The sequence below is a fragment of the Schistocerca cancellata genome, chromosome 1 (genome assembly GCF_023864275.1).
Source record: "Schistocerca cancellata isolate TAMUIC-IGC-003103 chromosome 1, iqSchCanc2.1, whole genome shotgun sequence".
Taxonomy (NCBI): Eukaryota; Metazoa; Arthropoda; class Insecta; order Orthoptera; family Acrididae; genus Schistocerca; species Schistocerca cancellata.
The window spans coordinates 418802706-418827911 of NC_064626.1; the positions used below are offsets into that span (position 1 = coordinate 418802706).

General features: G+C 42.2%; 1 protein-coding gene across 1 annotated transcript in view; it reads left to right on the plus strand.

Annotated features, from left to right (window-relative positions):
• The first annotated feature begins 2299 nt into the window (after window positions 1-2299).
• LOC126161568 (kinesin-like protein KIF12) overlaps window positions 2300-25206 on the plus strand; it is a 605396-nt gene continuing 582489 nt past the window's right edge. The window contains exon 1 of the mRNA XM_049917513.1: window positions 2300-2324. The gene's annotated coding sequence lies outside the window, so the exon portion shown is untranslated. The remainder of the gene's footprint in view (window positions 2325-25206) is intronic.

Sequence of the window (25206 nt, forward strand, 5' to 3'; positions counted from 1 at the left end):
CCAAGCACTTCGTTCGCAGTCTTCTATCCTTATTTTACCCTCTTGGTTGCTGCAGGTGCTGTATATTATCCGTATTTCCTAGAGAATTTCGAACGTCTTACTCCATTTTACATCGTCGAATGTTTTTTCAGGTAGACAGATCTTAGGAAAGTGTCTTGATTTTCGTTGAGGTTTGCTTCCATTATCAATCGAAACGTCAAAACTATATCTCTGCTGCCCTTACGTTTCCGAAAGGCAAACAGATGGACACCGAACAAATTCTCGATTTTATTTCCTATTCTTATGTGTATTATTCTTGTCAGCTAATTGAACGCGTGACCTGTTTGTCTGTCTGCGCGACAGTTCACGAACGTATTTGCCCGTTCCATCTTTGGGATTTTGTTGATAGTGTTTTCCCCGAAGTTTGATGGTAGTTTGATGGTATGTGACCAGACTAATATATTTTATACACCAACTTGAATATTCGCCAGTGATTTCAAAAATACTGAAGACGTGAATTCTGAAGGAGTGTTATCTACCCCTTCCTCTTTATTTGATCTGAAGTCGTCCAAAGCTTTGTTAATCTCCGGCTCAAATACTGCAGGCAGTCCGCCTCAGCTTCGCTGCCCTTACTATTTATTTCATTCCTACGTTATTTATATTGCTGTATCCCTGAATTTCCCTGAACACTTTGGTACTTCTCTCTTTCGTGAATCAATCGAAATATGCATTCTTTTAACCGATGTTTCTTCTCAGTTACCTACTTTGCTTGTAGCTATGTTTCTCTGTCGAACTTCTGTGATGGTGATTTATAGAGATGTTCATTCGTCTACAACTCAATCGCCTACTGTGGTGTTTATTATCGCAGTATCTATGGCCTCATGGAAATACAAACGCATTTAATCATGTCTCAAATCTTCGGAATGTCACTACTTTGCACACTGATTGTTCCGGACGAGTCTTTTAAACTTCAACGTATTCTCCATCAGTACTAAATTGTGATCGTAGTCTGTATCTGCTCCTGGGTACGCCTTACAATCCAATATCTGATTTTGAAATCTCTGTCTGACCATGATGTAATCTAGCTGAAATCATCCCGAATCTCCTAGCCTTTTCCAAGTATTCCTCCTCGTCTTGTGACTTTTGAAGAGTGTATTCGCTGTTAGTAGATGAAATTTACCATAGAATTCTATTAATATTTTCCTCTATCATTGATACCCCTACCTTCTATTCCTTCTCGTACGACTGCGTTCCAGTGGCCCATGATTATTAAATTTTCATTTCCCTTTACATACTGAATTAATCGTTGAAAAATGCTCCTATATTTTCTCCATCCCTCCATGTTCTGCTTGCATGTACACCTGAACTACCGTTGTTGGCAGTGGTTTGGTCGAATTGATGAGAACAGCCCTATCACCGAACTGTTTGCACTAGCTAAATCTCAGCTCCACACGGTCCATGTGGCTCCCCCCGTCGGGGGTTCGACTCCTCCCTCGGACACGAGTGAGCGTGTCGTCCTTAGCGTAAGTTAGTTTAAGTTAGATTAAATTGTGTGTAAGCTTAGGGTCCGATGACAGCAGTTTGGTCCCATAAGACCTCACCAAAAATTTCTAAATTTCTATGCTCCACTTTCCTATTCACAACGAATCCTAGTCCCATTATACCGTTTTCTGGTGCTGGTGATATTTTCCGATACTCATCTGAACAGAGATCGTTATCTGCTTTCCATTTCATTTCGCTGACACTCACTGCTACTAGACGAGCCTTAGCATTTCAGCAGTGTTGTAGAGAGCATGGTTGCGAACTCTCGATGAAAACTTGGCGCAAAATTCGCCTAATCTAAGTCTGATGGAAGACATCTGAGTTACTATCCGGATCCAGTTCAGCGTCTAGGTACCGCTGGCCATTAATTTACGTACGTTTCGTGGTCTGTGTGTAGACTTCTGGTGCTACATGCCTCTGGAAACCTACCAAGGGCCTGTCAAATCCATACCACGGAGCACGGCTGCTGTACTGGATTGCAAAAGCGGGACTAACACGGTAATAAGCAGTTGGTCATAATGTTTTGGCTCGTCAATGTAGTTGTCAACCTTGGCCACGTTTCGCGCTGCAGGTGCAAAAATTCAAAGCAGTGGGAGGGGACGGTGGCCGGCGTTTCCAGAAGGGAGCAGCGCACGTTACGGGTTACGGCGCGGGCCAATGGCGGCCGCGATGGCGTGGGTCAGCGAGCCAGGGGGGAGGGGGGGGAAGAGCAGCAGGGGTGGGGGGAAGCGGCGCCGCTGGCGACGCGACGCCCAGCGACGGCAGTCCCGGCGTCGCTGCGCCCCAGCCAGGCGCTCACACAGGTGGGTGCCGCGCAGCGCCGCGCCGCTCCAGCCAGTGGGTCGCCGCTGAGCGCTTCACGCCACACCACCCGCCACTAGTCTTCGCAACGATTGAACGTCCTCACGTTCTTGCTTTACAGTTATAACCGTTAGCTGTAAATAATAAACAAAATACCTTACGCTTTTTAGAAATGTGGAAAAATGGTTTCGCCTCGTATTTAAGAAGAATCTTCAGCGACCTTCCCAGAATTCTACATCATTTTTGGTTTTAAAAGGATTATTTCTAATTTTAACCCAGTTTAGCCCTTGACTTCCACGTAAATTGAGGCCATACTTACGATGAACTTTCTTTTTGCATGTCCTGGCGATTATGCAGTTCCAGTAATGACTGACTTTTCAAGGAAGGACAAAGACATCTTACGTAATTTCCTAAAATTAAAAAAAAATTATGTCGTGGCTATGAATGACTGACACTCATGTTAGTTTTATTGGACACTCAATAATGTTATTTTGCTTTCGACGAGTTCCATGGTGTAACGACGATCTTTTTATGTTTTGCGCTTGACTACCATTTTGTTACCCATGGTGTAGAACCAATCTCATTTCTGTTGTGCTGACAACCCAAGAAATTTTCATTGAACTGGCCTTTTATACAACTGCGAGTTATTGCATGATATGGTTAGTAATGATACGTCCAGTTTTTGTTCAACTTGCATCTCGATACGAACGTGATCTGAGGAAGTTGCGCTGACAACTGAAACTAGTCCTAATATTTAATGTCTGTTTATGCACGCGAGCTAGACACTCGTAAGATTTTTCAAAAAGAAAGATTTTCTTATGGTTTAAGAAATATGCTGTCTTAATTTATTTTGTGCACTGTTCCCACAGGTTGAAAAGCAAGTTTGCGTTACACTTTCTAGCATTTCCACTATGAAACTGCTATTTTCTGTGTTACCATCAGTTTTATTCATTGTACACTGTCTTTCTTTTGTATTAAACGTCTAACCACTTATGACAGTGGCACGTAAAGTGCCCTCCGCCACACACCGTTGGGTGGCTTGCGGAGTATAAATGTAGACGTAAATGTAGATTCGGTCCATTAATTCGCTCGTTTGTCAAGATAAAACGCATGAAACTGCAGTCATAACTTTGAACCTATGATTACTTAGAAAGCAGTCACGTCATATAAAAAGAAAATTAGCACTAAGTGCGCTAGCATCTTATACGTAAGAAATTAAAATGTGACCTATCCTCAGTCCGTATTCGAAGTTTTGAAAAAATAAAATTAAATAAAAATCGTGCAATAATTCACAGTGACCAATGAAAATGCTCTTTAAGTAAAAGTCTAAATGTATAATGGAAAAACTACCTGCATTGTTTTGTGTTATAAAAACCCACGACAAGCCACTAATTTTATTTTTAAAATTTTCATTATTCTAGAACTAAGTTTCAACCTGGCAGAACTTTTCAAGTTTTCGCTGTTACAGAATAATAAAAACAAGAAATAAAATTAGCAGCTTGTGGTGGTTCCCTACAGGAAAATGTCGTTTCTGAAAGCTGTGCAGCGCGATTTTAAGAATATTTTATCTGTATTGTATTATGGAGTGTATGTTCTTTATAAATGAACATACGATTTATATTACAGTTGTGGAAACGCACACTCGAACAGACTTCGTTTTACGTGACAAGTTACTTCTGTGTGGCCAACAGAATTTCGAAGAGAGCTCTATAATGTCAGAATCAACCACTCCTCCAAATGTTCTCGCACGGAGTAAAATAATTAATTGCCTCTAAAAAATCTGGTAGAGAGAGTTCTAGTTTTTGCTGTCATTATTATCACAGCATTTGCATAATATTAGCCGAAGGAGAAAACAATCAAGCAACAGATACTGAAGCTGATGTCTTTGATGCCCTTACGATAAGCTTCTTAACTACAGTAACAATTTCTCTGAGAAAAGTTCCTTGGCAACAAGAATGGTGAACTAATTGTTGTAATTCACGAAATATCATTTTGTTCACAATGAGACAGATAATATAGTGAGATGGCGAGTCATGGGATGACGATGTGTACGTATACAGATGGCGGTAGTATCGCGTAGACAAGGTATAAAAGAGCAGTGCATTGGCGGAGCTGTCATTTCTACTCAGGCAATTCATGTGAAAAGATGTCGGACGTGATTACGGACCCTCCGACGTGATTACGGACGCTCGACGGGAATTAACAGACTTTGAACGCGGAATGGTAGTCGGAGCTAGAAGTATGGGGCATTCCATTTCCGAAATCGTTAGCGAATTCACTATTCCGAGACCCGTAGTGCCAAGAGTGTGCCGAGAATACCAAATTATGAACACATCGGCATCCCATGATTCGTCATCTCACTATATGATCTGTCTCATCACGGACAACGCAGTGGCCCTCACTGAACGACCGAGAGCAGAGGTGTTTGCGAATAGTTGTCAGTGCGTAACTGCGTGAAATAACGGCAGAAATTAGTGTGGGATGTACGACAAACGTAACCGTTAGGCCAGTGTGGCGAAATTTGGCGCTCACAGCTATGACAGCAGACGACCGACGTGAGTGTCATTGCTGACAGCACGACATCGCCTGCAGCGCCTCTCCTGGGCTCGTGGCCATATCCGTTGGACCCTAGACGACTAGAAAATCGTGGCCTGGTGAGATGAGTCCCGATTACCGAGCGGGGTGGCGCAGTGGTTAGACACTGGACTCGCATTCGGGAGGACGACGGTTCAATCCCGCGTCCGGCCATCCTGATTTAGGTTTTCCCTAAATCACTCCAGGCAAATGCCGGGATGGTTCCTCTGAAAGGGCACGGCCGACTTCCTTCCCACTCCTTCCCTAATCCGATGAGACCGATGACCACGCTGTCTGGTCTCCTTCCCCAAACCAACCAACCTGAGTCCCAATTTCAGTTGGTAAGAGCTGATGGTATGGTTCGAGTTTGGTGCATACCGCACGAAGCCATGGGCCCAAGTTGTCAACAAGGCACTGTGCAAGACGGTGGTGGCTCCATAATTGTGTGGGCTGTGTTTACATTAAATGGACTGGGCCCTCTGGTCCAACTGAACCTAGCACTCTTTGGAAATGCTTATTTTCAGCTACTTAGAGACGATCTGCAGCTATTCATGGACTTTATGTTCCCAAACATGTGACCGGACGACAATTGCTCGCGATTGGCTTGAAGAACATTCTGGATAATTCGAGCGAATGAATTGGCCAACTTCATCGTCTGAGCCGGCTGCTGGTGGCCGAGCGGTTCTAGGCGCTTCAGTATCGAACAGCGCGACCGCTACGGTCGCAGGTTCGAATTCTGCCTCGGGCATGGATGTGTGTGATGTCCTTAGATTAGTTAGGTTTAAGTAGTTCTAAGTTCTAGGGGACTGATGACCTGAGATGTTAAGTCCCATAGTGCTCAGAGCCATTTGAACCTTCATCGTCTGACACGAATCTCATCGAAAATTTATGGGACATAATCGAGAGGTCAGTTCGTACACAGAACCCTACATGGCAAAACTTTCACAATTGTGGACGGCTATAGACTCAGCATGGCTGAATATTTCTGCACAGGACTTTCAACGACATGTTGAGTCCATGCCGAGTCGGTGCACTACGTTGGGCAGAAGGAGTTCCAACACTATGTTAGGAAGTATCCCATCATTTTTTCACCTCAGTGTATTCAGTCAGGGTATTATCGTACAAAACTAAGCGAACAAGTTAAACAGTTGCAGGGATAGTTAACGAAAAACGTAAACTTGTCTGCAGTACAGAGCGTCTGTCAAGTTTGACCTGTCTGGGAGTAGTACTGCTTCATTGTTTGAGGTCCGTAGCGAGTAGGGCCGACAGCAGACTTCGATACCATTAACAGATATATTGCTAGGACTGTAACAGATAAAAGTGTGGCTCTTTTAGTAAACAGCCAGCCCGCTTCATGGGACACAATTCCAGTTGTAGGTTCCTACCTATCGGCTTCCAGGAGCAACTAAAATTTTGCTTTCGGTATTTGATATAATTATTTACGAAATTTAAAAATTTTAAATGCTTTCATAATCTACTCATTACGAGGTACAATCTAAAATTAAATATTTAACGAAATCAGTTAGATATCACAATCAGAAACTGTGTATACAGGGCGGTCCATTGATAGTGACCGGGCCAAATATCTCACGAAATAAGCATCAAACGAAAAAACTACAAAGAACGAAACTCGTCTAGCTTGAAGGGGGAAACCAGATGGCGCTATGGTTGGCCCGCTAGATGGCGATGCCATAGGTCAAACGCACATCAACTGCGTTTTTTTTAAAATAGGAACCCCCATTTTCTATTACATATTCGTGTAGTACGTACAGAAATATGAATGTTTTAGTTGGATCACTTTTTTCGCTTTGTGATAGATGGCGCTGTAATACTCACAAACGTATAAGTACGTGGTATCACGTAACATTCCGCCAGTGCGGACGGTATTTGCTTCGTGATACATTACCCGTGTTAAAATGGACCGTTTACCTATTGCCGAAAAGGTCGATATCGTATTTATATATTGCTATCGTGATCAAAATGCCCAACGGGCGTGTGCTATCTATGCTGCTCGGTATCCTGGACGACATCATCGAAGTGTCCGGACCGTTCGCTGGATAGTTACGTTATTTAAGGAAACAGGAAGTGTTCAGCCAAATGTGAAACGTCAACCAAGACCTGCAACGAATGATGATGCCCAAGTAGCTGTTTTAGCTGCTGTCGCGGCTAATCCGCACATCAGTAGCAGACAAATTGCACGAGAAGCGGGAATCTCAAAAACGTCTGTGTTGAGAATGCTACATCAACATCGATCGCACCCGTACCATATTTCTATGTACCAAGAATTGCATGGCGACGACTATCAACGTCGTGTACAGTTCTGCCACTGGCCACAAGAGAAATTACGGGACGATGACAGATTTTTTGCACACGTTGTATTCAGCGACGAAGCGTCATTCACCAACAGCGGTAACGTAAACTGGCATAATATGCACTATTGCGCAACGGAAAATCCACTATGGCTTAGACAAGTGGAACATCAGCGACCTTGGCGGGTTAATGTATGGTGCGGCATTATGGGAGAAAGGATAACTGGCCCCCATTTTATCGATGGCAATCTACACGGTGCAATGTATGCTGATTTCCTACGTAATCTTCTACCGATGTTACTACAAGATGTTTCACGACATGCCAGAATGGCGATGTACTTTCAACATGATGGACGTCCGGCACATAGCACGCGTGTGGTTGAAGCGGTATTGAATAGCATATTTCATGACAGGTGGATTGGTCGTCGAAGCACCATACCATGGCCCGCACGTTCACCGGATCTGACGTCCCCGGATTTCTTTCTGTGGGGAAAGTTGAAGGATATTTGCTATCGTGATCCACCGACAACGCCTGATAACATGTGTCAGCGCATTGTCAATGCATGTGCGAACATTACGGAAGGCGAACTACTCGCTGTTGAGAGGAATGTTGTTACACGTATTGTCAAATGCATTGAGGTTGACGGACAACAGTTTGAGCATTTATTGCATTAATTTGGTATTTACAGGAAATCACGCTGTAACAGCATGTGTTCTCAGAAATGATAAGTTCACAAACGTACATGTATCACTTTGGAACAACCGAAATAAAATATTCAAACGTACCTACGTTCTGTATTTCAATTTAAAAAACCTACCTGTTACCAACTGTTCGTCTGAAATTGTGAGCCATATGTTTGTGACTATTACAGCGCCATCTATCAAAAAGCGAATAAGTGGTCCACCTAAAACATTCATATTTCTTTACGTACTACACGAATATGTAATATAAAATGGGGGTTCCTATTTAAAAAAAAAACGCAGCTGATATCCGTTTGACCTATGGCAGCTCCATCTAGCGGGCCAACCATAGCGCCATCTGGTTTCCCCCTTCAAGCTAGACGAGTTTCGTTCTTTTTAGTTTTTTCGTTTGATGCTTATTTCGTGAAATATTTAGCCCGGTCACTATCAATGGACCACCCTGTACATCTTGAATTAGCGTCACTACATGGACATCTACATCTACACAGTTGCTCTGCAATTCACATCTAAGTGCCTGGCAGAGGGTTCATCGAAACATTTTCATACTACTTCTCTACCATTCCACTCTCCAGTGGCGCGTCGGAAAAAGGAAGACCTAAATCTTTCCGTTCGAGCTCTGATTTTTCTAATTTTAGTATGATGATCATTTCTTCCTGCGTAGGTGTGTGTCAACAAATTATTTTCGCATTCGGAAGAGAAAGTTGGTGATTGAAATTTCGTAAATAGATCTCGCCGCAAAGAGTGACAGCCACCCCAACTCGCGTATCGTATCAGTGACACTCTCACCCCTATTGAGCGATAACACGGAACGAGCTGGCCTTATTTGCAGTTTTTCGATGTCCTCCGTCAATCCTACCTGGTAAGGACCCCACACCGTGCAGCAATATTCCAGTAGAGGACGGACAAGTGTAATGTAGGCTGTCTCTTTAGTAGGTTTGTCACATCTTCTAAGTGTTCTGCCAACAAAGCGCAGTCTTTGTTTCGCCTTCCCCACAATATTATCTACGTGGTCTTCCCAATTTAAGTTGCTCGTAATTGTAATTCCTAGGTATTTAGTGGAATTGACAGCCCTTAGATTTGTGCGATTTATCGTATACCCAAAATTTATTGGATTTCTTTTAGTACCCATGTAGATGACGTCGCACTTTTCTTTGTTTAGTGCTAATTGCCACTTTGCGCACCATACAGAAATTCTCTCTAGACCATTTTGTAATTGGAATTGATCGTCTAATGATTTTACTAGACGGTAAATTACAGAGTCATCTGCAGACAATCTAAGGGGGCTGCTAAGATTATCACCTAGATCATTTATGTAAATCAGGAAAAGCATAGGGCCTATGACACTACCTTGCGGAACGCCAGGTATCACTTCTGTTCTACTCGATGATTTATCGTCTATCACTACGAACTATGACCTCTCTGAGAGGAAATCACGAAACCAGTCACACAACTGAGACGATACTCCATATGCACGCAATTTGATTAATAGTCGCTTGTGAGGAACGGTACCAAAAACCTTCCGGAAATCTGGAGTATGGACTCGATCTGAGATCCCTTGTCGACAGCATTCATTACTTCTTGAGAAATAAGAGCTAGCTGCATTGCACAAGAACGATATTTTCTGATCCGTATTGGTTATGTATCAATAAGTCTTTTTCTTCAAGGTGATTCATAATGTTCGAGTACAGTATATGCTTCAATATTCTACTGCAAATTGAGGTCAGTGATATGGGTCTGTAAGTCAATGGGTTACTCCTATTTCCTTTCTTCAATATTGGTGTGAACTGTGCTACTTTCCAGTCTTTAGGAACAGACCTTCGTCAGGGCTTACAAGCTAACCTTACTATATTCGTCCCGTATTTGAGAATGAGAGTACTTAGCGACAAATTTTACACATAATGTCAACCCGTCAAGAAACGTTTTCTCGGTGACACCGCCCCCCCCCCCCAATTAAATGACAAAAAAGGAAAAAAAGGCTTCTGGCTTACTGCATTTTCGCTGTTCACGCAGTAAAGCTTCAGCACCAAGCAAGACGTATTCTGCTACTAGCTCTATTCGTATCACATATTGCGGACAGTATCCACATGTACTACTTAATTTCCCCGCAAAATTATATAGTTGTACGACACATATCTCAAGAGAAATGACGTCATAAACACTGAGATGCGTGAAGATCTACCTTTTGCTTGAAACAGAGCTCAAATTACGGGGATTATACTCGCTCAGTGTTTTATAATGAGTGCATTTAGCAGTTTCCAATGGCCCTCAGATATGATTTTAAATCTTTTCCAAATTTTTCTCGCTTATATGGTAAACGTTAAATATTCAACACATTAACTCATTTGTAAAGTAATCGGACGTTTCAAGCTGTTTTATCCATGGGAGTTCGACTCCCTAAATAAGTAGGGGTTTGCTGGTTTCACACTAAATGTTATTTAAAGGGTAATAGTTGGGGAAATATGGCGATTGTCTGACGAAATCCGGTGTGGCAAACTTAGAGATTAGTGATTCGTGTTAGATTGTGCAATAAATCTATTCCGTGATCGATGGGACGTTGAATGGTTCTTCCTTTCTTCAGTGAATAGTTCAGCCTTCCAGCAGTTGTGAGGCATACAGCAGACATTTGTAATTCATTAGTCGCATGAACAGCTATAGATTGTAAGAGACTTACTGATTATTTGTGTGGTTGCGGTACTGCTTCGTCCCACGTTCATGGCCAGAAGGGCGTATGGGTTATGAAGAGAGGGCGTGTGTGTGTGTGTGTGTGTGGAGGGGTGAGAGGGGGAGGAGGGTGGTGTGTGTGTGTGTGTGTGTGTGTGTGTGTGTGTGTGTGTGTAAGATAAAAAAAAGAAAACAGTCTTCTATGATACTGTTCTCGAAGCTTCCGAAATTTACAAAATTTATCAAAAGCTGGCTGGTTTGATTTGATATTGGAGTTAAATAATTGGTACCACGCCGGCGCTTTGTTGTGTACTTGTCAGTGAGATGCTTTGCAAAATTAAAAAAACAGACAGAAAATCCATGGTGGCAAGTTTTCAATGTGCTTAACGGATGTAAATTGACACGTCAAGGCAGTGCACAGGATATCTTTCCTGTCCTTACTTGTAATTACTTTTATTTGAAAAAAATAGTACCTAACAATAAGCGAGTGTCTCATGAAATTTAAATTCATCATTTGGAATTTTAATGGGAAAGCTACGATTTTAAGCACCGTTTTTCGTCCTGTGGCCCAGTTCGTGAGTATTTACAAGTTTTGCTTCGCTACATGGTACACGTAAAAATTTTGCACTGCGGTAAGGCTGTTGTTTGGTCCAGCGACTGATGTTGAGACTACAAATTTATTTCGGCGACTGGCCAGGTTCACTTGGTGGTGGGACAGTCTGTGGTGCATGTGTCGCCGTGACGTGGTGGCGACAGCCTCGCCGTTGAGCGCACATAAACCACAAACACACACTGTACCCGTGATGCATGTTAGCTTCGTTACTGTTATGTTCCTACTACCGTCTTCTTAAGCCACGGGATTCAGTTTTTTCGGGCTGTGGGTATTATTTTTAGTAACATTAACTTCCAGCATTAATTCATTTTGGTGAAAATTTTACGTTACAAATTCCGTATGTATTGTCGTCCACTAACTGCTATACTTTGCCTTAGAAGTATATGCATATTATGAAAAGAAAGACGCTTGGTATCGTGAACTTTTTGTTTTATGCACACGGTTATTCTGGAACACTTTACTATTTCTATAAACTCTCTCAAATCAATATAAAAAATTTACCATTACTGTAGCTGTCTAGTTCATTTCAAGTAGTAAATTAGTATTTTTTGACTTGCTTAAGGGGCAAACACATTCGCCCTGAGAGTCTTCAACTTTGAGGATAGCATCACTAGGAACACATGATGTTTCATAGTTGGTGTTTCAACCTAGTGACCGATTTTAGGGTTGGGTTGAGTTTTTTTGGGGAAGGAGACTAGACAGCGAGGTCATCGGTATCATCGGATTAGGGAAGGTCGGGGAAGGAAGTCGGCCGTGCCCTTTGAAAGGAACCATCTCGGCATTTGCCTGGAGCGATTTAGGGAAATCACGGAAAACCTAAATCAGGATGGCCGGACGCGGGATTGAACCGTCGTCCTGACCGATTTTAGATTCACATGAAAGAATGTGGTTCAAATGGCTCTGAGCACTATGCGACTTAACTTCTGAGGTCATCAGTCGCCTAGAACTTAGAACTAATTAAACCTAACTAACCTAAAGACATGACACACATCCATGCCCGAGGCAGGATTCGAACCTGCGACCGTAGCGGTCGCTCGGTTCCAGACTGTAGCGCCTAGAACCGCACGGCCACTCCGGCCGGCGAAGGAATGTGCATTACAGACTACCATAAGCAGTGTTCGGCATTTTCTACTGTTTTTGTTGTTGAGATACATGAGACTGACTTTCGTGTAGCATGCGTAAATAATTTTAGTTTTAAAGGTTAAGTGCTGTACAATACGGGGCTTGGACAAAAAAAGTGAAACGCCGAAAACACAAGATGTTAATGTGCCTAATACGGTGTAGGAAATGCATCGGCATTGAAAACAACTTCCAGTGGGCTCAGGATGGGTAACTACGGGTCCTGTGTGGTTTTAAAGGGAGTCTTACACTATTCTTCCTGCAAAATAGTGGCGAGTCCATGTAAAGACGATGGTGGTGGACAGCTATGACGCACACTTCTCTCCAAAGTAGACCACAAAGGTTCAATAATGTTTAGGTCTGCTGACGGCGGCAGCCAGGGGACATGCGTCATTTGGTCCTCGTGCTCACAAAACCAACCCTGGGCGATGTAAGCTGTGCGAATAGGGGTCTGTCGTTTTGGAACAAACCGTCACCATTCGGGAACAAACACTGTGCCACCGGGTGGATCGGATCACCAAACAAGGCCGTAAATTGAACTAAATACCTAGGAATTGCAATTACGAACAACTTAAATTGGAAGGAACGCACAGAAAGTGTTGTGGGGAAGGCTAACCAAAGACTGCGTTTTATTGGCAGCACACTCAAATAATGTAACAGATCTACTGAAGTGACTGCCTATGCTGCGCTTGTGCGTCCTCTTTTAGGATAATGCTGCGCCGTTTAAGATCCTTACCAGACGGGATTGACGGAGTACATCGAGAAAGCTCAAAGAAGGGCATCACGTTTTGTATTATCGCGAAATAGGGGAGAGAGTGTCAATGAAATAATACAGGATTTGGGGAGGACATCATTAAAACAATAGCGTTTTTCGTTGCGACACAATCTTCTCACGAAATTTCAACCACCAGTTTTCTTCTCCGAAAGCGAAAATGTTTTGTTGACATTGACCTACATAGTGAGAAACGATCATCGTAATAAAATTAGGGAAATCAGAGCTCGCACGGAAAGATATAGGTGTTCGTTTTTACCGCACACTGTACGACATTGGTTCAAATGGCTCTGAGCACTATGGGACTTAACATCTGTGGTCATCAGTCCCCTAGAATTTAGAACTACTTAAACCTAACTAACCTAAGGACATCACACACATCCATGCCCGAGGCAGGATTCGAACCTGCGGCCGTAGCGGTCGCGCGGTTGCAGACTGTAGCGCCTAGAACCGCTCGGCCAACACCGGCCGGCTGTGTACGACATTGGAATAATAGGTGAAGGTGGTTCGACGAACCCTCTGCCAGGCACTTAAATCTGATTTTCAGAGTATCCATGTAGATGCAGATAATCCTGGAGGGTAATGCGACAGCGTAGAGCAGGGGCGGGCAGGAATCCTGCACGTGTGCGGTGCACTTGCACGCGTGCAGTTAACAGGTGTTTTGCGTGCACACAGGGGCAAGTCTGCCACCCGCTTACCCCCCTCCCCACCATACCTTCTGTCCACTCCTTCCTCTGTAATGCGTTTTGTTTTTCTAGCTTGCTTTATTGAATGATGGAATAACGTTAGCAGGAGTGCTTGAAATAAATCATGGTTTGAAAGAGTACCTATTAACTACGATACGTTTTATTTAATTATCACAGGTGGAGTTTACAATACGTTTAATATCTGGAACAAAATTTCTGCATACAGACAAACGCAAACAGTTAACGTAAATTTTCATCACTTATGTTTGCTCTTAACCGAGACTTATTAATGCAGCAAATGGTTTTCCAGCTCTCACTATATTAAGCGCAATTTTATAGCTTGCACGTACCGCTGGGCTATTATTGTTGTCGTCCTGAAAAATTGAAAACAGTGCTCCATAAAATATTAAATCAGTTAGATGAGAGACATGACGAGAGAAAGTCGCAGATCTCTCGTAACAACTGCAACTAGGACAGATGCATCTAATATCGTCAGGTTGGTCTTCTTAAGCTCAGTCAATTTCTCCATCCGCTCAGAATCCGAAAATAAATTGTACTCGTCCTTGTGAAATTTATTATAATGGCCTTCAATACTAAACTTCCGCTGACCAGCGAGAATACTGCCCACATTAAACATTTAGAATTTTCAGGTTTTTGCACAAAGAAAAAATGATTCTCCCATTACTTTTTAAAAGATAGCAAATCTCCAGGTCTCCGTTTCTTTGATTCACTCTGCATTTTCCGGTTCTTGAAATACAACGTTCACTACGTAGTAGTCGCTTCGCATCAACGTCAGCGGCTTAGCCTTGTACTACACTGCCGCAACCTGCCGGCTGTCGCCACTGCCCCATTCGACGATTGCACGCGAGCAGCACACGTGCAGCGCTGTGCGCTCACGAGCCGCGTGCAACTTTTGCCCGCCCCTGGCGTAGAGCAACGATAGAACCCATGGAATACCACGATACGGCTGCCCAAATCATCACCCAATATCCGCCATGTTTCAGTCTTGGGACGTATACTCGGCCAGAACTTGAGAAGAGTGTGAAACAAGGCTCACCCGACCAAATTACTTTCTTCCATTGTTCCATAGCACAGGTTTTATGGCTGCGGATCCACGTTTTCTTGTTACGGACATTTGTATCACTGATTGCTCGCTCTGCGATTCCCTGCTTCTGGAGTTCCCTTCGAGTTGTTTTGGTGCTGACAGCATTCGCGAGTGCGACATTTAGACCTGCAGTGATATTTTGAACTGCCATCTTAAATTTCGTCACAATCCTGTCCAACAATCGTCTGCCACGATCACTCAATTCGCACTTCGCTCCGCATTGTGACTTAGCGGACGTATTCCCGCTTTCTCTGTATGCGGTATAAATCTTCCATACGGCGCATACTGAAACACCAAACACTTTGGCTACATGATTACGGAAGCACCTAACATACTAGTACCAACACTTTGCTCACGTTCGAATTCACTTAGCCCCGATGTGATGCACACACAGCCACACACAACACTGCTCTGACTACCACTGACTCTTACAACGTGTTGAGGACATTGCGTGGGTGCCGTTCGTGGTCAGATACAGCAACACGACCTGTAGGCACGGCTGGCACCTGCATTTGTGTTCAAGAATGCATTTCTCGCTGTGTTTCCACATTTTTGTCCAACCCCTGTACATTAAAGCTATTTGGAAGCTGTTGTCAACTCTTCAGTTGCAGTGGTAAATATAAATCTATATGCAAGGTGTGGCAAAAAACGTATGGCACGAATTGCAAGACACATTCTCAGACGTAGACGAAGACATTATATGAACATGGATCTGAAAACCCTTGGTTTCCAAGTTACAACTCATTTTCACCAACTCATTAATCGTGGAAAACACTCACGAATAGAACACATCAGCAACCCACATGCAACTCTTGCTCAGTGGAGATGTTCAATATGCTTCCCGTGGACACTGATACACGCATAAACCCGCCCTCTTAGTATATCTCGGATGCGCTGTTGTATCCCGGAAGTACTGCGTATGGCTTCGCAGCCTTTCATAATACGGGCACGGAGACTCTGAACATCTTGTACTGAGGGCCCGGCCCATACACAGCAGCTTTCAAATGCCCCCGCGAAGAAAAGCCCAGTTGGTTTAGGTTCGGAGGGCGTGGAGGCCAAGAAATTGGCCCACCTCTACCTACTTACCCATCTGTCACAGGATCTGTTATTTAGAAGCCGTCAGACATTAACACTAAAATGGAGAGATGCTCCATCATGCATGAAGTCCAAGTTTTGTCGCACAGCTAAAGGCCCGCCTGCTGACAGATTAGGTAGAACATTCCCTTCTCAATTATGATAACTTTATCCGTTGAATCTGGGTGGAAGATGGTGAGGCTCTACCAGTCACCAACAATGCCGACCCAAACATTGACAGAAAGTCTTTGATGACTTGCTTTAACAGTTGCGTGAAAATTGACGGCTGCCCGTACATGACGACTGTGAAAACTTACAATCTGAACCCGTTGAACTCGATGGAGAAAATGAGTCGTGACATGGAAACAAAACGTTTCCAGACCCACGTTCATGTAACAATTTCTTCGTCTGCATGTGAGAAATGGTTCAAATGGCTCTGAGCACTATGGGACTTAATTTCTGAGGTCATCAGCCCCCTATAACTTAGAACTACTTAAACCTAACTAGCCTAAGGACATCACACACATACATTCCCGAGGCAGGATTCGAACCTGCGACCGTAGCGGTCGCGCGGTGCCAGACTGTAGCGCCTAGAATCGCTCGGCCACTCCGACCGGCCATGTGAGGAATGTGTCCTGTGATTTGTGCGGTATATTTCTGTTACATCATAGTGGTATGACGTGTGGATAGATCAGCCATATTTAGTCGGTCGTCCACCGTCGTATACACTGACACGGAAGATATTTACAAATGAAGTGAGTAATGTTACGGAACCGGAAGTATGCCGTATTATATAGGAACTAATAAGAAAGTGAACGCAGCTTGGGCACGCTAAATTATGTGGAGCGAAGAAAAAACTGGATCACTTAATATAGAGTATCGGTTATGTGGACAGCGGTGAATTAAAAAAGTAAATGCAATCTTCCCGGTGCTTACTGTTGCTCAATACTACGGAAGTACTGGTAGAAATGTGGGTACACGTGTAAACGTGTCTGCCCGATCATTATTTTCTTCGTAACGTTGTGACGCACCGGACACTTAATGACATATCAGAATTTTGTAGCTCTATATAGCATTAATGTCTCCTCCTCGGCTTATTGTATCTCGCTGTTGACCAAAAGAAGGTAGAAGGTGGAATTCAAATTTATGTGCACTAAGTGAAAGGAATCCGAACTATTCCTCTTGTTGTGAAGGAAACTAACTTATAACTGCTGTGGAAGCTGTCTACCACTCATATTATGTGTAGCTGGCCGCTGCCGCAAATGAGCAGCGGGGATCGAACCTGGATCTGTGGTAGTCAGACATATTGATCACTAAGTTACGTTTTTATTTTTTACTGTCTGACAAACCCGGCACTGCCTGAGTATTCATTTTGCCAATTTTCTATTAGAAATGGAAACAAAAACATATTTGTAGTGAAGTATCGAAACAATTTCATTTTCATGTATTCGTGACAACGCCTTTAAAATTATGAAACAGTCTGCGGCGGGGCGGGGTCGGTCGTTTTCGTTCAGTCCACCTTCTTCGATAGGATTCTTGCCGATGTCCCTTCACTCTGTGGTAGCAGATACGTGCTTGGCAGTGTAAAGCAGCGTTGATGAAACCACCACCTAATACCTACTCCACAGAGGCCGCGTAACTCTGTTCAGTTCCTGAAAGTTCATGATTAAAAAATCGGGCGTTCGCGATCTTGCAGAAAAGCGTTTAAAATTAGATTAACTCTACTTTTTATTCGCATTGAAGCACATGAAATGGCTATCAAGTCCATATTTAATATGGTAAAACGTTATCATTCAAAGTTCACTGTCTGTATGACAAATATTCACTCGAAAAGCAGCCAGAATTTTACTAAGTCCCACCCGATTAATTTTCAGCGTTCTACCAGTCACAGACCAACAACTAATCGCGAGTTGAACATTCGGTCGTTTCAGTGGTCTTCTTCGTAAGAGGTGCTCGCCAAAATATTCCGTACAGAGCAGGAAACACGCCACGCGGAGTTGTTACTACTACCAGAAAGTTCACACGCTCATATCTCTCAAACTATTTAATTTAGAAACACCAAACTTTCATTAAAATGTTCGTAACTCCAGTCGTTTCAGTCACGATATGTTCGAACCGAAATTAACTAACTATTTCCTCATCTTACAGAGTATTCTTAAGGAGCGATCTGACATCGTGTTATCCGTAGACCGGCCGGCAAGCAACTCCTCTCGAGGTACTCTCCTATTTGCCTATTTCTCTATTCGCGCGGGAACAGCTTAATTCTGATTGGCTGTTGATCTAAATGACCAATCAGAACGTTCCTCCCAGATCATTCTCGCTGCAAATCTTGCCTTATCCGATCACTAATTTGATAGCTATTAATGTCAGCAAAACTTCGAATTCTTGTGCTTTGTTTAACCAAAATGAACGAAGCGCGAAATATTCTTCAAATTGATAAATAAACTTATTTCGCCTCTAACTTCAATTTGGCTGCTTTTATACAAAAGCAAGTACACACCGACATACGTCACCTGAAGCGTGGTTGGAACGTAAGTTTCCCACAGTTCGTTTGTACAAGGTTTTACGAAAAATGAGATATTAAATTTTAGCGATTGCCCCACATACACTCTCTCAATCATTGTCAAACACTCACACGGAAAAATATAATCAAATAATAATTTTGACTGATTTATGTACTACGTAATGCCCAGTGACTACATTTTTAAAAGAAAATTCCAATTAATTGATTTTTATGCACTGATAACCTTGGAATGGCTTCAAATAATAATGAAAGTCAATCTGTTATTGTTCCGAACTTGGTTTTAAAAAAGAAGCGTGCGTTTTAGGACTAAAATCTAAAATTTTGACAGCATCATTCCATTAATAACAAACGGCTGTGTACCAAATTTGAACAAAATCGGATAATAACTAATATGGATTATTCAAATTAGTAGAGGGTATTAATCTTCGCATCTACTGAATGTTTCGCTGTGCAGTTCTCAGGGCAGGCAGCGTCAGCTAGGTTGTGGGCAAAGCGAAAAAAAACAAAGAAGAAGAAGACCCATATAGTCATCCTGTAGCCACCGTACTAGACGGGTGCGTGCCTTATTGCATTGAATGTCATCTCGTAATAACTTGCTGCGTTACAAGTCGTACAAAGAAATATGTATAATGTACAAATGTAAAAGTACAGTATCCAAATTAAGAGACATGATCCCTGACAGTATCTGTAGGCTGCACGCAGCTGCTTCCCTTGACTGCAACGCGATTTTGTAAACGTCAACGGCTCTCCATAGATTTTTAGATGGCTATCCTTTTCGCCTACAGCCGTTTGCACTTCGCAGTTGAAAGCTGTCGAAAGCGATGCCGGATGTCAGGGATTTCCTTAAGATGACTCGACTGTGTCAGGAATTAAGAAGAAACGTATTAAAACTTCTTGCACAATGCACCATTTTCCACATATCACGTCATACCTCTTTAGCTATGCGTCGTTCAACGATATATTCATGTAGGTACATTCAGCGGCTTATGCGGATACTGTCAGTGACGTATGTTGCGTATAAACTTAGTAGCAAAGAAATAATAAATTTAAACCTCATGTATGATGCGGCAGGTTTTACGAGCAGCTCAGAGTTTTTGACGTCATATCTCCTAATCTATGTGCCATACAACGATATAATTTTGTACGTACATTAAGCAGCATAGGTGGAAATTTGATTGCAAAGTATGTTGAGAACAGAGTAGGGAAGAGCGGGAAAATATCGTGCACTTAAGCCATTTTTTAAATATTTTCTTATTTTTCGAGTTCATCTGAAATGGTGAACATCTTATTTTGTCAAGCAATCATTCCCTATACGTTCATGATCCCGTATTCGGTATATTTAATCTGTTTACATTTCTACAGCTATGTTACAAAAATACTGTGTAGTGTAGGGAATAATACAGTATAGCACATAAAATGGCAAAATGTCAACTGAAAAAATTCGAACTTAAGAATTTATTTACAATTCAAAAATGTAAATTGCCCAACTTATTAAAGTTCCGACAGAGAGCAAAAAATCTAAAACCCTTTTTCTGGTAGAATAACATTGTAACATAATGGACTCAACTTCTCTCTGTTCACATTCAGCGCTTATTTCAATGGCAGTAGTCACAAACATACTTTTCTGCAGTGTCGCATCCATTACACTCTGAATGAACCCATGCACTGCAAATCACACATTTAAACCACAGCTGCCTGTTTTTCCCAAACACTCCACAGAGAATGCAAATGGAAACGTTGTCAGTAAATGCTCCATTGTTTCTCCGCAAGGGTCAGTGTCATCCATCTCATTGTCTCTACAGAGTGGGTCTAAATCATCATCTAAGGCAGATTCAAAAGAAATGTTCCGTCGATATTTCATTTTGCCAGATTGCAGAGGTCTTATCTTTGATGCGAACTTCTGAACTTGCTTTTTCCCTTAGACTTTAAATTTGATTTTCAAAAGATAATTCACTTTCTTTTGTATCTTAATTTTGCTTTTTTACTCTCATCAGCCTCTTCTAAACCAACTTTGTTAGGACACAGAGAGGAAATTGAGGAATGCTGTTGTCTACTACTTTTCTTCAACTTAATATGGCCTGGAAATAGAGAAATATCTTTGAACTATAGCCCATCTGCAGGCTGAACTTGTAAGCCTTTGTCTGTATCATCGAGGACACTAGCTGCTGTCTTTGAAGAACAAAGCACAAGTGTCTCATTACTTTCATCATTTTTAGTGCCACCATCCTCGACAACTGAAGGCCTTGAAGCTATCTCTTCTTCTGGGTGCAAAAGTATGAAGTCGTCTAGAGGAAAAATTCCTATTTTGCTGAAGCCAGAGATACCCTTTTCAATATTTCCAAACCTCGTGAAGGCTTTGCTAAAGATAGAACAAATGTTATAGGGTGTTATTTTCTGGTGGGGGATGTTGTTGTTGTTGTTGTTGTTGTTGTCCTCAGTCCTGAGACTGGTTTGATGCAGCTCTCCATGCTACTCTATTCTGTGCAAGCTTATTCATCTCCCAGTACTTACTGCAACCTACATCCTTCTGAATCTGCTTATTGTATTCATCTCTTGGTCTCCCTCTACGATTTTTACCCTCCACGCTGCCCTCCAATGCTAAATTTGTGATCCCTTGATGCCTCAGAACATGTCCTACCAACCGGTCCCTTCTTCTTGTCTTCTTGGGGGATAGACTGCATAAAATTGTCATATCCTTCATTAAATAAAGCCTTCAAGCTGCTGAAAAAGGCCGCCTCTATAGGTTGTAGTCTGTGAGAGCAGTGAGGTGATAGCGTTACCACAATAGAGGTGAGAGTGTCACTGATATGAACGCGTGTTGGGGCGGCAGTCACTGAAACAAAGGCGGTTTTCTTTGCGGCGAGATCTATTTACGAAATTTCAGTCACCAACTTTCTCTTCCGAATGCGAAAATATTTTGTTGACACCCACCTATGTAGGGAGAAATGGTCATCATAATAAAAAAGAGAAACCAGAGCTCTAACGGGAAAATTTAGGTGTTCCTTTTTCCCATGCGCCATTCTAGAGTGGAATGGTAGAGACGTAGTATGAAAATGGAATGAGATTTTCACTCTGTAGCGGAGTGTGCGCTGATATGAAACTTACTGGAAGATTAAAACTGTGTGTCGGACCGAGACTCGAGCTCGGGACCTTTGCCTTTCGCGGGCAAGCTGAGGACAAATAAACGTGGGAGGCACATGTGCCGCACTAGCACTCGCTGCACAACGCATCGCAATGCTCTACCCACGCTCCCAGCTTCTTGCTGAGCCAGCTTGTTTAGCTCCTTTGGGTACTAAAACTTTTCCTGGATTTTGAGGCATTGATATCCCCGTTTCATCAGAATTATTAATTCTAGGGGCATCGAAATAAAAGAAGCCCATTAAAGCGATGAGGTTCGAGGGAAAGAGTTTAGCTTCACTTGCGTTAAAAGCCGAGCTCCTGTTAAGACTGGTAGCTTCAGGTTTCGGAAAACAGACTGGTGGATTTCTTGTAAGAAACCCATTGAACCAATTCTTTCCAGCTATTATGGATGATTTTTTTAAGATTTTACCGATAATTATTTGCCGCGGCATATTCATGCAATAATCTTCCTATTCCACTGAAGATATTCCATAAAACGTCTTTTCTAACAAAAGCACATGTTTATCTGCGTCATTTTGTTCTTTAGAAAATGTAGGTTTTCTTCCTAAGCTTACTTTAGAATGGTCTCCAGTTTTTAACCTATCTCTTGAAATGGAATGAGATGTTCCACACACTCTTGCAGCTCCTGTCAGTGGGTTTCCATTTTCTATAACATCGTGGAGTGCGCAATTCTTTTCATATTCCGCCCACCCTTTCCCTCTTTCAGTCGTGACTCTTTTTCTCACCATTTGTAATAAAAAGAAACAGCTTGTAATTTGGCACACACTTCTAAAAATATAATTCACGAAAATACTAAAAGAAATTGCCATATCGGGCAACAGCGTTCACCATGGGGCAATACCATGCATCCTGCGCGTGATTGCCCGTGACAACATGACCCGGCATTTTTAATTCTAACTCAACAATGACGGTATTAACTGGTAACACATGATGTTTAAAACAAGCCCTAGAAATTCGTAACTGAATCGAGCTACTTTAAATATTTGCTTTCTATTAACATACTTCAGTTACCTCTACACTCGTGACCTGCTTATTTTATACGACAACAGCGGAAATCAAATGAAACCAACTGCCGAAAACGACTGTGCCGTTAAAAGCTGACGGCCTCTCTGGATCCGATTCTAGTTGCTTCCGCTATGCGGCAGCATTACGCAGCGCTCTTTACTCCCTCTAGGAAACTTGAAAAAGCGGCGCAGGATATTACCCCGCTGGACGGCATTTCCTAAATAGAAAAGAAGTAATAAATTTAAATGCGGTAGTTTTTCACGCATCTCAGTGTTTATGTCATCATTTCTCATGAATTGTGTGTGTGGTACTATGAACTACTTTTATAGGTGCATTTAACGGCATTTGTGGATACTGCCTGCGAAATTTATTGCTTATACAATTAGTGGCACAGAGGTAATACATTAAAACGTCATGGATAATGCAGCAGTTTTTTTACGCATCTCATTGTTTATGAATGACAGGTAGGTGGTTCTTACCCTAACAGCGATTGTTGCCAGACAGTAAGAAATGTGTTTGGTTGAAAACGGTCCCGTGGTTTACGTGGAGATATGGAACGAACGCACACACACACACACACACACACACGCACACACACACACACACACACACACACACACACACACGTACGTTCTGTACGTTTTTGGTTTTTTGTCTATTTCTTAGAATAAATTATTGTTTTGTTGTTTTTCAAAGTTAAAAGATTTTAAACGTAGGATCTTTCTTCTCATTTCTAATGAAATGAATTTTCTTCTTTGTGATGTAAGCATTTTCATCTTTCTTAATCTTTCCTCTTAATAATGTTAACCGTAAATGCAAAAATAAAATTCTTGTTTATTTAGAAATAATTCCTCTTATTCAAGTAGAGTTTATATCAAAGAAAAAAGCCAAGTAGATGAACTCATTTGGTCTTCAACAGCTTGTTTGATGAAACAATTTCGTTGATGATATCAAACATAAATGTAATAATTTATTATTATCTCTATTCTTCTTGGCATGCTATCCTCCACCGTTAAATATTCTTAAGATAAATCCTTCTTTCTCAAAGCTAAAACAAATTTCAGTGAAGAGCTGCTGAGACCACTTTAGAGGAATCTCCATTTCGAACTACAGAGGAACTTGAGGACCAGTGCATTGGTCAGGATGTGTTTGCCACCCTGTAATACCTGGTGCGGTGACAGTCGCTAATTCGATTGAGCATCAGACCCACATTCGCCTGCTTTCATTCTACTGTCACGTTTGATAGCTAAATAGGGCTGTCAGACTAGTAGTTACCGCTAAATGGCCGGCCGCGGTGACCGAGCGGTTCTAGGCGCTACAGTCTGGAACCGCGCGACCGCTACGGTCGCAGGTTTAAATCCTGTCTCGGACATGGATGTGTGTGATGTCCTTAGGTTAGTTAGGTTTAAGTAGTTCTAAGTTCTAGGGCACTGATGACCTCAGAAGTTAAGTCCCACAGTGCTCAGAGCCATTTGAACCATTTTTGAACCGCTAAATGGCGTAGCGATTTCCTACAACTACCCGCAGCTGTGGTGCTAACATGACCACTAAAATGTTGCCTCGTCTTGCGTGCTCGAACAAAGTTCGCTGTCGTTACGTACGTGTCCAGTGCGCTGCTTGATAAGCTGGATTTGGCTAGACGAAGTAATTACTCCTCCATCAGTAATGAAAACAGGTTATTAGCCAACGCGAACCAACTTCCTCCACTACTATTTACATCAAATTGCTGTTTATTTTTTAACGTTAATCTATGTTGTGTAACGTTCTTTGTAGCACTTCGAGTGTTTGTACTTATTACGCCCGAAACCGGTCATTAGAGCAATAAACATATGCAAATTGTGTTTGTTTTCTTCACTATTTTGTAAACGTCTGATGGACTCCCTAACACATATCCAGTCGGCTCTCGTTCGCTAGTGCTGCGCGATATTGTGGTCTCCGTGGCTGGTTTCCTGTTATGGGGAGAGGGGGTTTTGGATGTCTGAAGGTGATGGGCTAGTCTTTCCCTAAGAAACCTAAATGGATGATGGTCGGAACCGACTAGGCTGATTGCAAGGGTAAGTGATTTTACCATGAGTGCCGTTGTTTCCCAATATCTTTTGCGGAGAAACCTACAGAAGCGCTACAGAGGTCGCACAAAATTACGGAAACACCGTGAGAAATGCGTGGTTGAACATAAATTCTGATTATTTTATTCGTGGCTGTGATTTTCAGCAACTGTAGTATTATCTTTTCAGGATACATTTTCAGTCATCAATTAAAAAAAAAATAAAATAAAATAAAACGATTATTATGCTTTACCCGTTTCGACAAATTAATTTGTCATCTTCAGAGGCCTACAAACTTAAGAATATTATAGATCTTTAGACATTGGCTACACATTTATGTGAAGTATAAAAACTATATTACAGAAACTTACTTAGTTTAGCAGACAGCGGGCACTGAAGGATAGTGCCGAGGTATGCTCAGAAATTTACATATTGTATGTGATTATTTTAAACACTGACAATTTACAATAACTGAATCACATGCTGTGCTAGCAGCAAGAAACATATATAAAAGCACATATAAAAATATAACCAAGGCATATAAAGAAGTTATA